This window comes from Miscanthus floridulus, chromosome 17 (genome assembly GCF_019320115.1).
Source record: "Miscanthus floridulus cultivar M001 chromosome 17, ASM1932011v1, whole genome shotgun sequence".
NCBI lineage: Eukaryota > Viridiplantae > Streptophyta > Magnoliopsida > Poales > Poaceae > Miscanthus > Miscanthus floridulus.
Window position 1 is genome coordinate 100,131,486 of NC_089596.1, and position 17,863 is coordinate 100,149,348.

Genomic DNA, 17,863 nt, shown 5'->3' on the forward strand with positions numbered 1-17,863 from the left:
GCCCTGCCGACGCGGATACGCCGCCTCCACCGCTCCTCGCGCTCAGAATATCGCCTCCCGCCCGGACTAGCGCCACCCAATGCGACCGCATGCGCCAACTGCCTGTTGTGACCATTGCCGAGGCACGTGCCTCGCGCTTAGACTAGCGTTGCCCTCTACATCACTCCGTGGCATCAAACTCTGCGCTGGCATCGAGCTCCGTGTCGACGAGCCTTTTGCAACCGTATGTTTCACGCATTTCAGATGTATGTTTCATGTGTTTTATCTTTATGTTTCACGTGTTTTATCTGGATGTTGTAAAAGGATCTGGTGTTCCATATGTTGCAATATCTACATACGTATGTTTCAAGTGTATGTTCCACATGTTTCAGCTGTTTCAGACATATGTTGCAAATGTATGTTTCAAATGTTTCAGATATTTCAGACACATGTTGCAAGCGTTTCATCTTGATATTGCAATTACTATATAGGTATGTTTCAAGAGTATACTGCATATGTTGCAACAGTCGGACAGATGTTGCAGTGGAGATGAGACATTAGGACAGGGAAGGGGCGTGGCCGAGACAGCACGGCGGAGGACGGTGGCGCAGCTTAGCGGGGGATGGCACCATGGCGAGGGGAGGAGCATGGAGCGGTGGGGGAGGAGCGAGGTGTGGCAAGCAGGAGTGCGCTAGGCTTGACACGAGGGCGTAGGTGGGATGGGATTGAGGTGCGGGATGGGTCACGTGTGGCCACACAGTCGCTGGCACGAGATGGGTCGTGGGCTGCCCGGACATGATCGTTGGCGCGGGATCGGTGTGAGCACGGAGGTGTCGGTGTTTTGAACCACCGGCTACTAAATTTGTATCTATGCGTCTGGCCCAGATGGTGTGCTCGGAGGATACAAGGATTTATACTGGTTCGGGTGGAATGTCCCTACGTCCAGTCTGCTGCTGCTCGTGTTACCGTCACTAGTTTTTAGTAGGGGTTACAAACAGGCAAGAGAGGGAAAAGGTCCCAAGTCTCTGGTGAAAAGATCAAATGGAGTTGAGTCTTGTTGAGCTTGTTTTTTTGTCTACTCATGCCCCGCCATGGGGCGTCCTGCTTCCCTTTTATAGGTAAAGAGGAAGGCGCAGGTTAGAGAGAGAGAAAGAGAGGGAAAAGGGAGAAAAGCGAGGGAGAAGAAGTCCTCTAGGGTTGCGGCGTCCTTCGTCTCCTTTATGCAGGTCCCGCTAGTCCTATAGATGATGACGGGGACAGGTTAACGTCATGACCCTATTCATCACTGGCGCTATACATAGGGGTCGTCAGCGGGTCATGGTGCTCCACTCCATTCCGGCGGGCGGCGTGGTCAATAGGTACTCCTATCAGAAGCCATATGGGGATTAGGCAGCACAGCGCTGGCACGCCCAACACTATTAGCGACATGAGACCCCAGGTATGTTCCCTCATGAACACGGGTCACATCAAGACTTGCCCACTTCCCTCCCAGTGTCAGAAGTTTGACCCTAGGGTTGTACTCTTATACCCGTAGTGGTTGGAGACGGTATGGATCCCTGTCGGGCGAGACGGAACCCGTGTCCGAGGGTTCTAGCGAGACGAAGCCAGCTCCCTTGGGATTGGGTGATACCTTAAATATGTCTTGGACCATCCAAACAAATTAACGTTCATGGCCGTTAACTTCCTTCCTTTGGGTATCCCTAATATCGATACCCGACAGTAGCCCCCGAGCCTGCGGAGGAGTAGAATACTCATTTTGAGGTTTTTTCAGGTGGAAGGACTCAGAGGACCTCAATCTCCCTTTGTAGCCCACTGGATGTCTTGGTAGGGTTGCGATTCCCTTCTGTCACGATCGGACTCCTTGGGAACATGTAGCTATAGGATTTGGGTGGCCGAAAAAAATTTCTCTTGATTCTGATCCCTCCCTAGGATCCGATCGATCCGTCATCATCATGCGACCACGTATTCTGTCTCCTTATGAGTCCAACTTCCCTTGAGCCCCCGCGTATAGCAGGGGTCCGGTCGAGGGGTCGGCTTGTCTTGTGATCGTCCTCCCTCAAGCGTTTTTTCGATAAAACGGAGGGGCTGAGCCGTGCCATGTTTTCCTTGATGGATGAATCATGGTGCTCGGTGAGCTGTTAACAGGCTTGTCCAAGTGGGGCCCCAGCTTCCTATTCATGGAGTTTCGACATGGGTTAGCTAGTGTGGGGGTATTAACCCCTATACCCTTACGGCTAAGCTTGGGCTGGCCCGGATCGATGGGTTCAGTCCACCCGAAAGACGACGTGCGGCCCAGTTAACCTGATCGGAGTCCCGCACAAGGAATCAAGACGGATCTAGCGACCAAGCAGGATCCTGGTCGGTTAGAATAGGAATCCTTATCCGGCCACATATGGCAATTGTAACTGACTAGGATTAGTTTCCAGATCTGTAACCCTGCCCCCCGGACTATATAAGGCGGGCAGGGGACCCCTCTAAAAAATATCTCTCATTGACATACAGCAATATCAATCAGACGCAGGACGTAGGTATTACGCCTTCTTGGCGACCGAACCTGGATAAAACCTCGTGTCTGTCTTGCGTCACTGTCTTGTTTGTGACTTGCGCATCTGTCTGCCGACAATCTACTACCTTGGGCATACCCCTAGGTAGACTGCCGACCATATTTCGTCGACAGTGGCACACCAGGTAGGGGGTGTGCGTACTGCTCTCCAAGCAAACAAGACGGTCATCACCTTCGGCTCCATGGCTACGTCGAACGGCCTCACGTTCACCGTCGGCCAGATCACCTGGACCATCGGCTCCGACGACGCCATCGCCATGACCACGGAGGAGGCGTGGATTCAGTCTGCGCCGACCACTACTTCACTTGCATCGGCTATGGCTCTGACCACTACGGATACGGCTCCGACCACTACGGATGCGGCTCCGACCACTACGGATACGGCTCCGACCACGATGGATCTGGCTCCGACCACGGTACATCCGGCTCCGACCATGCCTACGTCACTTTCAGCCACGCCGACGACCCGTCATTCGTTTCCCCGCTACAAAGGGAAGCAGATCGACAACACCGACCTACTCGACTCCATCGATCGGGTTGGCACCAAACTTGCTAAAACCCTAGCTCTGGTAAGTACGATCCAAAGTCAACCTAATGAGCAGGTAACCGCTCCCCACAACAGATCTATCCGACCAGCTCGGACCAGTCGTCCTACGCGACTTGGAATAGATCTCGTGGTTATATCTACTCCTGAGGGGCGCTCCGCTCGTCGCCAGCCGACCTTCGCAACAGGTCTCCGACTCTACGAGTATGAAGCCTCGACGGAGGACCACCAGGTCCAACCCTACGGCCTATGAAATGCTGCTTCCAGCTACGTGTACAACCTACAACGCCGCTCGGATCTGTGTTTTATGCGCCGACCTCGGCAGAAGCCACGCAACTTCATCAACTTGGTCCGGATTGAAGATCATCGTGAAGGATCCATCCACACGATCCAAGAGGGTGACTCCAGCTTCTCGTCTGGCACCGCATCTGATGCCTCCGTCCACACCAAGCTCTAGCATCACAAGGATGAAGGCGTCGAGTACGATCTGAATATCCCGGATCACGCCCTGGGATTCTCACAATTCCCGTCTTTCCTGCCAAGGTGAGGAGGTTTGATAAACGTGGTCAGCAATGATGAACCACTGGCAGTTCGCAAAACAGAACAGGAAAGGACTGTACGCGAAGCACGCAATATTGACTGGTTTAATCGCCGGCAAATTGAAGCCGAGGCAGACCAGGAGGCACGGCGCATAAGGGTCCAGCCACGTGACCTCAACGACGCTTTCGACAGGGTGGGGGACAAACAAGTCTTCAGGACTCCAAGTGTTAACGTAGCCGTCGCCATGGCGACAATGCAACGGCTACCGAACACCCCGGAAACCCAAGCAGTTCGCGACGAAATACAAGCCTACCTAACGGCTGCTATGGCCCAGACCGCGGAGATTGCAAACCAAGCTCGAGCTCCATCCATGTCAGTCGAGTCAAGCCACAGCCGCCAGCACCCAAGTCGTTCACAGCCACTCAACCAACGTGGCTCATGCAACAACGATGGCCATGATGGTGGCCAGAATGGCAACCGACATCGGGACAATGACCGCCGGGACAACCGCGACAATCGCCATGATAACCACGGTCATAGAGCTAATCCAGATGGCAATCGGGATCGCCGCGATGGCAATAACGATCTCCGCCATTACCTCGGTGGACAGGATCTGCGCGCTTGCATCAACCAGAGAGCCGACAATCGAGCATCCAACGAAAGCCACCGCCGTATGGAGTATGACACCACCCACGGCCCGTCGGGTCTGAAGCAGTTTACTCCGCACCTTCGCCAAGTCATATGGCCCAAGAATTTCAAACTCGAGAAACTTCAGAAGTACGACGGCAAGGAAAACCCTGAATTATGGGTCATGCTCTACGAAACTGCGTGCCAATCAGCCATCGCTAACGAGCATGTCATGTCTAACTACTTCCCAGTCGCTGTTGGTCATGCAGGTCACCAATGGCTGGTTAGCTTGCCGGCGAACTATTTTGATTCTTGGCAGGAGCTCAAGCAGGCTTTCATTGACAACTTCATCGCTACTTGTGAACAACCCGGCAACAAGTACGATCTGTAATGGATCCGAGATCAGAAAGACGAACCACTGCATGAGTACGTTCAGCGTTTCTCGGAGATGCGCATCAAGGTCCCGTCAATCTCCGACAACGAGGCAATCGAGGCTTTTGTCACTGGCCTCCGCTTCCACGACGCCCTAAGGGACAAGCTCCTCTGGAAGAGACCTGAATCAGTTACAGCGCTCCTGGCCACCGCCAAGAAATACGCGGATGCTGACGACGCTAAAAAGATAATTGTTGAAGAAGCAGCAAGGGTTCCACGTTCCGACCACCCCCCACACCATGATGATTACCGCGGCAGTCATGGTCAGAACGACAATTTTGACCGCCGTAACCAGCGCAACGACTCCCGTGGCCACCGTGACCAGCGTAATCAGCGGCGCAACCGCCGTGACGATTACAGGAGCAAGCGTGCTCGGGAAGACGACGGCGAGGTCAATACCGTGAAAAAGGGCGGCGGACGTCGTAACTACGAGGACGACTACGCCAAAGCATTGAAGGGGCCCTGCCAGCTCCATCCTAAGTCGAACCACACCATGGAGAATTGCCGCGTCCTCAAGACTATCTACACGCGTCAACAGGCTCCGGATATGTCCGACAAGCCTAACGACGCAGGGGAACAGCGCAACGAGGGCAACGACGACAACGATGCAGATCCTCGTCATAAATACGTCAAGCCAACTGATCGCGTGCACACCATCATCAGCGGCAAGGTGTCCATTGAGACCAAATGAGAACACAAGCTGCTCGCCCGCGCTTGCTTGAACGTGGCAAACACCGATAACCTTCTCACTAATCCGTGGCTTCCTCCATGGTCTCACCGTGAAATCTACTTCAGCAGGAAGGACCAATGGGCCGCCATACCTGAGCCAGGGCGTTTTCCCCTGGTCCTCGATCCTTGTATCAACAAAGTTCAGTTCGACAGGGTACTGATCGATGGCGGCAGCTCCATTGATATACTATTCAAGAACAGCCTGCCTGCCCTGAAAATAGCTCAGGCGGACCTAAAGCCATACGAGGCACAGTTCTAGGGCGTTCTCCCTGGACAGAGCTCTACACCTCTCGGGCAGATCACGCTACCTGTGCAATTTGGGACTCTAGACCACTTCCGCACCGACTATGTCAACTTCGTGGTTGCTGACTTCGACGGCACCTACCATGCTATTCATGGTCGACCGTCGCTCACCAAGTTCATGGCCATACCTCATTACAGGTATCTGGTGCTCAAGATGCCTACTGAGAAAGGAGTTTTAACCCTCAGGGGCAATGTATACGCAGCTTATACCTGCGAGGACGACAGCTTCAAAATAGTGGAGGCCCACGACCTCTCTATTCGCATGGCCGAGACCATGCTCGACGCTAAGAAGACCTCAGCCGACCACCTAGAGATCCTAGAGTTCGAGGCTCCGCGCAAGAACATCAGGTCCAAGGAACACAAGACGATCCAGCTGGTCGATGGCGATCCCAACAAAATGGCCCTCATCGGGGCCAGCCTGGATCCCAAATAGGAAGACGCGCTCGTCAGGTTCTTGAGGAGCAACATGGATGTGTTTGCATGGAAACCTTCTGACATGCCTGGTGTACCTCGGAACTTGATCGAGCACTCCTTAAATGTCAACAGCAAGGCCAAATCAATCAAGCAGAAGCTACGACGATTCGCTCGCGACAAAAAGGAGGTGATTAGGGTAGAAGTTACACGGCTTTTGGCAGCCGGATTTATCAAAGAAGTGTATCATCCGGAATGGTTAGCCAACCCGGTTCTTGTACGCAAAAAGAATAATGAATGGAGAATGTGTGTTGATTACACTGATCTCAACAAATACTGCCCTAAGGACCCCTTCGGCTTACCTCGCATAGACAAGGTCGTAGATTCAACCACCGGTTGCGAGCTGCTTTCCTTTCTCGATTGCTACTCTGGTTATCACCAGATCGCTCTCAAAAAGGATGACCAGATCAAGACATCTTTCATCACGCCTTTCGGCGCCTACTGCTACACGACTATGTCGTTCGGGCTCAAAAACGCCGGGGCTACCTACCAACGTGCTATACAGGCCTGCCTCAACGACGAGATAAAAGATGGCCTCGTTGAGGCTTATGTTGACGATGTAGTTGTCAAAACCAAGAAAGCATGTACCCTTGTTGACAACCTGGAACGCACCTTTGCAGCCCTCAATACGTTCCAATGGAAATTAAACCTAAAGAAGTGCATCTTTGGCGTTCCTTCTGGCATACTGCTTGGCAACATTGTCAGTTACGACGGCATACGCCCTAACCCGGAGAAAGTCAAAGCTGTCTTAGACATGAAGCCACCAAAAAAGGTGAAAGATGTCCAGAAGCTTACCGGATGCATGGCTGCTCTAAGCCGTTTCATATCAAGATTAGGAGAAAAAGGGCTACCGTTCTTCAAACTGCTCAAAGCATCCAAGAAGTTTGAGTGGTCGGAGGAAGCAGACGTTGCCTTCATGCAGCTAAAAGAATACCTCACATCACCTCTGGTCCTTACTGCTCCCAGAGAAGACGAAACTCTACTACTTTACATTGCGGCAACCGATCGGGTGGTTTCCACTACAATGGTGGTCGAGCGCGACGAGCCGGGCCACGCCTACAAGGTACAGCGGCCAATTTATTTCATCAGTGAGGTACTCAATGAATCCAAGACCAGGTACCCACAGATTCAGAAACTGCTCTACGCCATACTTATTACATCCCGAAAGTTGAGACATTACTTCGATGGATATCGTGTGGTGGTCATGACCGAGTATCCTTTGGGGGACATCATTCGTAATAAGGATGCGAACGGGCGCATCATCAAATGGGCAATGGAGCTATGCCCCTTTTCCTTGGAATTTGCAAGCCGTACTACAATCAAGTCTCAGGCACTCGTCGATTTCATCGTCGAGTGGACAGACTTAAGCACGCCTGCCTCTCTGGGATCCGACGAATATTGGATGATGTACTTCGACGGCTCTCTCAACATTGATGGTGCGGGAGCAGGAGTTCTCTTCGTGTCACCATCCAAGGAGCAGCTCTGGTACGTCCTTAGGATTTATTTCCCAGCATCTAATAATGCCGCCGAGTATGAAGCATGCCTGCATGGTTTACGCATTGCGGTTGAGCTTGGTGTTAAATGTCTCTATGTCTACGAAGACTCGGCTCTGGTCATCAACCAACTCAACAAGGACTGGGACACGACCAGCAAAAAGATGGATGCATACTGCAAATCGATAAGAAAGCTAGAAGGCAGGTTCTATGGCATCGAGTACATACATGTGGTCCGGGACAAGAACCAGGCAGCGGATGCGTTGTCAAAATTAGGATCATCCTGAGCCAAAATCCCACATGGCATATTCGTCCAAGACCTGCTCATGCCTTCCATCGAAGAGGAAAATTCCACGGTCGACAAAGCTCCGGACCAGCAATTGGTGGCTACGGTTCCGGCGATGAGCACGACCGAGCCACCTCCGACCACTCATGAGCCCGACTAGAGAGTACCTTTCATCAAGTACTTAATAGGTGGCAGCGGTTATACTGATCGGACAGAAAACGAGCGCCTGATGCGTCACAGTAAGCAATATCTGCTCGTCGATGGCAAATTATGGCGCAAAAATGCAAAGGAAGAAATCTTGATGAAGTGTATAACCTAGGAAAAAGGCAAGCATCTCCTAGACCAAATCCACTCTAGCTCCTGCGGCAACCACGCGGCCTCAAGAACACTGGTCGGTAAGGCTTTCCGAGCAGGGTTCTATTGGTCGTCAGCAGTGGCCGACGTAGAGAAGCTAGTCCACCACTGTGAGGGTTGTCAGTTCTTCGCCAAGAGAATCCACGTACCAGCACATGAGATCCAAACGATACCAGCCTCTTGGCCCTTCGCATGCTGGGGACTGGATATGATCGGGCCCTTCAGACCGGCTCCTGGGAAATTTACATGCGTCTTTGTGCTGATTGACAAATTCTCTAAGTGGATAGAATACATGCCTTTGGTACAGGCATCTTCAGAAAAGGCTGTAACATTCCTCGACCAGGTCATCCACCGTTTCGGCATCCCCAACAGCATCATCACCGATCTGGGTACTCAATTCACCGAGAACGCTTTTTGGGACTTCTGCGATGAAAGGAGCATAGTAGTAAAATACGTCTTGGTGGCGCACCCTAGAGCCAACAGACAAGTCGAGTGGGCAAATGGCATGATCTTGGACGCATTGAAGAAGAGGATGTACAGAGAAAACGACCAAGCTCCCGGAAGATGGCTCAAGGAGTTACCAGCGGTGGTCTGGGGCCTTCGAACTCAGCCTAGTCGTAACACCGGCATCTCACCATACTTTATGGTTTACGGCGCTGAGGCAGTCCTCCCACCAGATATAGCTTTTAGATCAGCATGGGTAGAGAACTACGACGAGGGCAAGGTTAATGAAGTACGGGAGCTAGAAGTGAACAGCGCAGAAGAGAAAAGGCTCGATTCTTGTGTACGTACGGCCAAATACCTTGCTGTTTTGCGCAGGTACTACAACAAGAATGTTAAAGAGCATTTCTTCATGGTCGGGGACTTGGTCCTGAAGTGGAAGACGAACTAGACTGGTGTACACAAACTCGCGACCCCATGGGAGGGACCCTTCATGATCAAGGAAGTCACATGACCAACGTCTTACAGGTTAGCTCACCTGGATGGTACGGACGTACCAAACTCATGGCACATCGACAAGCTTAGACGTTTCTATGCTTAACTACTGAGATATGTACTCCTCTTGTACTTTCGATTTAATTCAATAAAGCAATTATGATTTCTCCGACCACTCTAATGTGTCACTTCAAGTTTTATGGTTATTCTAACATAGCCGGTAAAAGCCGACCACCACTCTTTCTACGATTTCTGGAGCAGATCCTGTCTCCGGTTCCTCCCAATATGTGCATGAGATCCGCTCTCTATGTTACGGGTGATCGGCAGGTCCCCCTCGTTTTCACTTGTCCGCGTCTAAGTGTGCCCACCAGAGTGTAAGAGGGATGATGTGTCGAGCACGATGGTACAACTAAACAGAATGTTAACATGTTCTTACTTAGTTACACCAACATAGAGTATCAAGCTTAAATACGCTTTATCCAAAGCAAACAAGCTTATAATAATATACAGTTACGTTATTACAAGCTTGCCTGAAGAGGCTCAAGTTCACAATAACACAACTATGTCCTCCTTCTACAGCTCTAAGCCTATTACATTGGTTGGTCGAGGCGCATGGCACTTACTACTCGCCGTTTCCGATACCCTACTCGAGTCTCGGGGACTCTTATGCTAGTTGAGCTGAAGGGGATGGCCCCGCCGGTGCTTGGCTGGTTGAGACCGCAGGCTTCGTTGGTTGGCTTGCATCTGATGGCATTTCCAGCTGACTCGTCGATGGCGTACCTTGTACAGGTGCTATCCCACCTCCACACAGGTTAATATCGCCAATTATCTTTGACGACAAGTCCAGCTAGGCCGTCCGAAGCTCCTCTGCCTTGTCTGGGTCTACCTCCTTCGGGTACCTAGCCTCCAGGCACTTGAGATTGATCAGGGGGTAGTGGGCACGCACCATGCTCAGTACATGGGCACCCGTGTACTCACCAGCCTCCTTCACGAACTCCTAGAACCATCCCCACGCTTGTTTGCATCTCTCAACCAGTCCGAGCTAGGGCGTCCTCGGCTCTTCCTCTGTGAGCGTCGGGTCGATAAGGTCAAGGACGAGCACAATGCCAGTTGCCACTTCTTGGCACCGGTTCTTCCACGTGTCCCGCTCCTCGGTGGCCTTGAGGCATCGTGCTTTCCAGTTGTCACGCTCTCTGATCATGGCCTCTAGGTGCTTCTTGGCATTAACTTTCAAAACTGAACATAGTACAAGACATCAAATGTGAAAAACACGACAAGGCAAGGTGGGCAATAGAATGAGAAAGGTGATCTGGAATACTTACTTTTTAGTTCCTCCTTCATTTTGTTGGTGTGGTCTTGGAGTTGAGACTGGCCGCGTGCTAGCTTCACGTTGTCCTCCTTCAGGTGACCACACTCTGCAGTCACACGGCTATTTTCCCCTCGGAGGCGGGCCACTTCAGCTTCTAAACCTGCATTACAGCTGTTACTACCAAGAATACAACAACACAAGTCCTGCACTTGCTATGATAAGATGAAACTTTACTTGTTTTCTCCAGCTCTTTGTTATTGAGCTGGCCGACCAGGTTTTGGTTCTGTGTTTCTCGATCTGTCCTCTCCTGGTCGGTGGCTTCAAGTTGGCACCGCAAGCGTTCCACTTCAGCCGCCAGTTCCTTATTGGTCGCCGTGATTCCTTCAATCTGGTCGAAGCACCTTTTTCGGTATTTGGCGGTTTTCATCAAGTCCTGCATATAAACAAGCTAAGTAAGATAGTTCGACTACATAACAGGGTCAAGGATTCAAGCCAAACATACCTGGACTTATGTCACCAGACGCTTGGCCACCCATTCGACTCTTAGGGTCTCTTCGACCTCTGGGATTTCTTCGTGCATAACCCATTCGTCGTTCTGATAGCGCGACACATATACATGCTGTCGCCTATCTTGGGGACGGTCGAGGACCTCTTCTACTTCTTCATCTTTAGCCTCCTATTCGGGAGGCGGCGCTGGTCTAGAGTCTGCAGACTCCATGACCACCAGGGCTTTTCCACGAGCCATCGCGTCGGCAAGAACGCTCTGGGCCACTTCTGGCTGCTGCTCCTCGGCTTGATCCGGCTCACTTGGCGTCATGGTATCCGCCTCAGCAGGGTTCGTGCTCGGAGCACTTGTACTCTGCTCGGCTGTCTTCTCGACCAGCCGCTCGAGGACTGGCGTCTGGTCGTCCGCCTGCTGAGGCCCAGGCAGAGTTCCTACTACAGGCTCCTCCACGGCTGGCTGCTGGGCAGTTTGTCCCACCGTTGCTGGCAAAGTTGTGCCGCACCCGGCTAGCTGGTCAGGGTTCTCGGTGGATGCCGATCTAGTATAACAGAGACAATTTTAGAAGATAATAGTATCCAATGCAAATTACAAGCTAACATCAAAGATATAGATACTTACAGCTTCGATTTGCGGAATGATGTGGCAAAGGAGCGTCTCCTCGACCGCCCCTACTCCGCGTGCTTGGCAGTTTCCACCGGGTCTTTTTCAACCTCCGGTACAGGCGTCAGGGTTTGATGCTCGATGTTTCCCTCGCTTGTCCTCTGTGTTGCAGTGGTCGGTGATGCGACCACTACTGGCACAGAGGAGGCACCCTGCTCCGACGACTCCATTTGTCTTCTCCTCTTTCGAGGGACGAGCCGGATGATGTTCGCATCCTCTGCTTCGTCGTCCGACAGGGGGAAGATGGCTTGGCGTCGTTTGCTGGCCGCCGGACACTTGCCAGCGGCTCTGGTCGATGCGTCCTCCACAGTCTCAAGGGCCGCCTAGTGGACGTCGTCGGTCCTGGCGCTGGTCTGGGCGGCTGGGCCGGTAGCTTGCGGCCAATCTACACCGGGGGGAGGCGACACGAACACTGCTACCTGATCATGACCATTACACTACGACACAAAGCGGGGACAACAGTCAATTTCTTGTTACAACATGACCCTACAGTTAAAAGGAGGCATCATTTACCTTTGGGGGAGGTCGAGCCAGCTTGAAGGCGTGCTCGATGTTGTTCAGCCTGACATAATTGGGATCGGCCAGGTTGAATAGCTCCCCAATCCTGGCCTTGATTTCCATCTTGTCGAGCGGCTCCTTCCTGGTCCTTGTCAGATCGACGTTCCCCTGGTACTCGAAGCCTGGATGAACCCTCTTCTGGCAAGGCTAGATCCTTCGGCTGATGAAGTTTCCGACCACACTTGGGTCATCTAGTTTTCCCCACGGGATCATCCCGAGCAGTTCAGCGATCTGCTCCAGGTTCTTGGGTTTCTCTGTCCAGCTATTCTTCTTCTCTGGAATTAGTCCCACGTCACACAGGGTGATGGTGTTCGGCTCTTCACGGATGTAGAACCACTTCTTGTACCACTCATCTAGTGAGGTGTTCTAGGGGCAGTGCAAGTATTGTGCTTTCATGCCGTCGCGCAGATTCAGGTAAACGCCTCCGGCTATCTTTGAGCCACCGCTCCCTTTCTTCTGAAGACAGAATAGGTGGCGAAAGAGGTCGAAATGGGGCTGGAAGCCACCATAAGACTCACAGAGATGGATGAAGGTGGAGATAAGGAGAATCGAGTTGGGATGCAGATTGCAAATCCTAATCTCGTAGTACAAGCAGAGACCCTGAAGGAAAGGGTGCACTGGAATCCCAAAACTCCGTTTGAAGAAGTCTTCAAAAACCACAATCTCACCTGGTTGTGGATCGGGGAAGCTTTCTCCTTCCGGCGCACGCCATCCCGCGAGTGCCTTGTTGTGGAGCACTCCCATGGCGACGAGGTCCTCGATGGTCTGCTCATTGCTCCGTGACTTCCACCATTCCTTCGCCATGACCCCACCTTTCTTCTGGGCATCTCTCTTCGCCATTAGTCTGTCCTTACTAAGGGGGTGGATGCGGGATGGCGAGGGGATTGGCGATGATTTTCGGAGGAATAGGGTTCGGCAGGAGGAAGAAGAAGGTTGCGGCGGCGGATGACAATGGGGAACGGTGTGAGTAACTTACCAGATCTACATTATATAAAACAAAGAGCTCCATCGTTTCGTTCACCCGAGATTATTGGGAGTCGTGCGCACGCGCCGTAGACGGTTGTTCACATAACCTCGAAATCTACGCCAATAAATGCGCTCCTTTGTTACCAGTGTACGCGCCTCTTCGTTGATAGTGTAAGAGGGCCCACACTGATGCACCTCCATACAGGTGTCAAGTGACTGTTTGCCAGAAAAGAGTAAGAAGACAGAATGACGTACTATACCCATTTGCTTTTTTGACCACACATGTCAGACTGGACTTGGCAGAGAATAGAGACAAATAAATACACCAAATAATAGTACAAGCGGCGCACGTGATCGGGCACAGCCTAGACCACTGTTGTGCTCGGGGATTGCCTAGACCACTCTCGTGCTCGGGGACTGCTCCGACCACGGTGGTGCTCTGATCATTATCGTACTCAGGAACTGCCCAGACCACTGTTGTGCTCTGGGACTGCCCAGACCACTCTCGTGCTCGGGGACTGCTCCGACCACAGGGACTGCTCTGACCATGGTGACTGCTCTAACCATTACCGTACTCAGGAACTGCTATGACCACTGCTGTGCTCGGGGACTCTCCCGACCACTTCTTGGAGTTTGTTCTCCTCGGCTACATGTGATTTGTACTCACATACAGTTGAGAGACATTTATTTGGACCTTGCTACAAGGCTCATACTTTGCCTTCCAGCAAGCTCGGGGACTACGTTGGTACGATGCACCTGCCGGTGCATCTTGTTTTGCCTGTACGGCAATTGGATTCTTAACTTCAGCGGAAATTCTTTTTAGACCCTGGCACCACGTGCCTGCGTCACCTACTACCAGGCTTGGGGACTAAGTGGGCACACTTCACCTTGCGGTGAATGTGTTTGTTTAATCGACCCCTGTGCTTTGAATGATTGTAAAGATTATTAATATGCTCGGGGACTGCCCTGACCACTGCTTGAATAATGGTTCTCCTTGGCAACATGTGGTTTGTACTCACATACAGTTAAGAGACATTTCTTTAGACCTTGCTACAAGGCTCATACTTTGCCTTCCAGCAAGCTCGGGGACTCGTCGGTACGATGCACCTGCCGGTGCATCTCGTTTCGCCTGTACGGCAATTCGGTTTTCAACTAAACTAGGAATTCTTTTTAGACCCTGGCACCACGTGCCTACGTCACCTACTACCAGGCTCGGGGACTAAGTGGGCACACTTCACCTTACGGTGAATGTGTTTGTTTTTCGACCCCTACGCTTCTGATGTTCAAGGACGCTATGCTTCAAGACCACTTACATTTCTTTTTAGAAATACAAGTGGGCACACTTCTCAGGACAGAAATCTTTTTCTTTTTTCTTAAGAGCACCATACATTCTTCGGACAACCTACTTCTCCGGTGATGATGGTGGTCAGAGGCGTCAAGGACTCAAGCTTCACTTGTCGGAGAAGGTTAAAATGGCGTGTCGCAGCATAATACATGATGCTCGGGGACTAGCTGTGGGGGTATTAACCCCTATACCCTTACGGCTAAGCTTGGGCTGGCCCGGATCGATGGGTTCGGTCCACCCGAAAGACGACGTGCGGCCCAGTTAACCTGATCGGAGTCCCACACAAGGAATCAAGACGGATCTGGCGACCAAGCAGGATCCTAGTCGGTTAGAATAGGAATCCTTATCCGGCCACATATGGTAATTGTAACTGACTAGGATTAGTTTCTAGATCTGTAACCCTACCCCCCGGACTATATAAGGTGGGTAGGGGACCCCTCTAAAAAACATCTCTCATTGACATACAGTAATACCAATCAGACGCAGGACGTAGGTATTACGCCTTCTTGGCGGCTGAACCTGGATAAAACCTCGTGTTTGTCTTGCGTCACCGTCTTGTTTGTGACTTGCGCATCTGTCTGCCGACAATCTACTACCTTGGGCATACCCCTAGGTAGACTGCCGACCATATTTCGTCGATAGCTAGTGACCGACTCTAGATTCTTAGTGGCCAATCCATATAGTTCTTGGGTCGTTCGACCGGTCCCAAGGGCTCGCTGCCTTTCTTCAAGGAAAAAACAATGGATTATGAACCGACCAAGACTCGAACTTGGGCCGAGATGCCTATGGCGCTCGTGTGCCTGGGTACTAGCCGCTAGCGGGCCCATCCCTTTCCACCCCTCACTCTAAAAGCGCCCTAGAGCGGTTGTGAATCCATCGGTGGGCCGACCTTCGAACTCCTGGGTCTGAATGGGCCATGAGAGCATTTTTAGCTCCGTATCCCTCCTTACCTATGGCAGTTCTTGGCCCATCAAATGGGGTGAACCATCATCTGGCACGTCCTTCAAGGGAGCAGCCAGGGCTTTACGCCCGGTTACTCCGAGGCTGAGCTGGAGGATATCGAGGAGACGGTGGCCCCCCTGGCACAGGACCTATCTGTCAAGATCAACGATGAGGCCATCCCCCCGAGGGGTTAGTTAGTTAGATAGGTTAGGCGGTGAACTTGTAATAAGTGGACAAGTCCTTAGTTCTTTTGTGTTATAAAAAGGTTACTACATTCCGACATTTTTTCGTTGTTAAGGCTACAAAGCTTAAGGCGTGGGTGAAAGAACCCTGATCACGCTGGTGAGCAAGAATGCCGTAGCCGCTAGGGCATAGGTTCCTTGCAATCCGACCAACTTTACTCAGTGTTCATTTCCACAGCTCTCGCTTTTTAGATCTTAACGTGAGAAGGGGTCGGGCACAGCGATTGTTTCTGAATAGGTATGCTCTTATCAGCCCCCAAGTGAGGCCAGGCCCCGTGCCATTGCTGGGGTCAGGTGTCACTAAGGATCGAGGATGAGATAGCAAAAAGAAAGCATTTTTGTATTTTAGAAACATCGTTCTTAGTTTTGATGGGTATATGCATATGCTAAGGGTAAAAATGACATAGCTGCTCGATGTTCTAGGCGTTGATGAAGAATTTGTCATCGATGGTCTTGAGCTTGTAGGTGCCCGGTCGGAGCACCTCCACGACGACGTGCGGTCCCTCCCATGATGAAGAGAGCTTGTGGTGTTTCTTGTTGCTCTGGACAAGGTGGAGCACTAGGTCCCTGACGTTGAAGGCCTGACCCCGTACCCAACGGCTATGGTATCGACGCAACGGTTACTGGTACTTGGTCTAACGGAGGAGGGCAACATCATGCGCTTCATCGAGCTGATCCATGGCGTCCTTGAGGGACGCCTCGGCTCCCTACTCGTTGTATGCCCTAACCCTCAACGCTCCATAGTCGAGGTTAGTCGGGAGGATAGCCTCAGAACTATAGACCACGAAGAAAGGTGTATAGCTGGTGCCCTGGCTTGGGGTCGTCTTCAGGCTCTAGAGCATCATGGTTGAAGATCCTAGGCTTGAGGCCTTGTAGGACCATGTCGTTCGCGCGCTCGACCTACCCGTTCGTGAGGGGTGCGCAACGGTGGCCTAATCGACGTGGATGTGGTATTCATTGTAGAATCGAAGAAACTTTTTCCTGGTGAACTGCATGCTGTTGTTTGTGATAATGGAGTTTGGGACTCTAAAGCGATGGACGATATCAAGGAAGAACAACACAGCTTGCTCGGACTTAATCACGAAGATCGGCCGAGCCTCTATCCACTTTTGTAAACTTGTCTATGGTGACAAGCAAGTGCATATAGCCCCCGGGCGCTCTCTTGAGAGGTCCAACCATATCAAGCCCCTAGACCACAAATGGCCATGTGATGGGGATCATTTGGAGTGCTTGGGGCAGTAGGTGGGTCTGCCGAGCATAGTATTGACACCCTTTACAGGTGCGCACATTCTGTTCAGCATCAGCTAGTGCGGTAGGCCAGTAGAAGCCATGTCAAAACGCATTTCCGACCAGGGTCCTAGGTGCGGCATGGTGCCCGCAGACCCCATCATGGATATCACTCAGCAACTGCTTCTCTTGTTCGATGGGGATGCAGTGCTATAGGATTCCGGTGTGGCTTCCCTTGTAGAGCTACCCCTCCATAACGACTAAGGACTTGGCGTGACATGTGAGCCACCGAGCCTCCATTTTGTTCATTGGTAGCACCTCATGGATGAGGTAATCGAGGTAAGGAGTCCTCCAATCAGTAAGAGGGTCGGGCTCTACCACTAGGTCTACGTCAAGCTCCATGACCTCGAGGTCAGGAGGAGCTGAGGGTTGGTCAGCCCCTAAGCCTAGGGTCAGCAGCCTATCACCAGTTCATTCTGGCTCCTCGTAGCGGACCGAGGCACTGCTTGTTCTTCATCTAATTGGGGAGATTGGAGGCACCTTCATCAGCATCCTCATCCCACTTTGCCTTAACCTTGAGACGGTCAAAAATTGCTCTGATCGCCTCCTCGCCCGAGGCATGGCTGGTGGCGATGTCGAGCAGCTCCTTGGTGGTTCGCGGGCCCTTGTGTCCCAGCTTGTGAACTAGAGACTCACAGATGTACTCACGAAGGGTTCCCCCAGACTTCTGTCGGTAGTTTTTGAGATCCCACGGGTTCATAGGACACGTGTAGGTGCCCTAAAAGATTCCCACAAAAATCTCCTTTAGGTCTGCCCAACTTTGAATCTGGTTAGGCAGAAGGTTCTCCAACC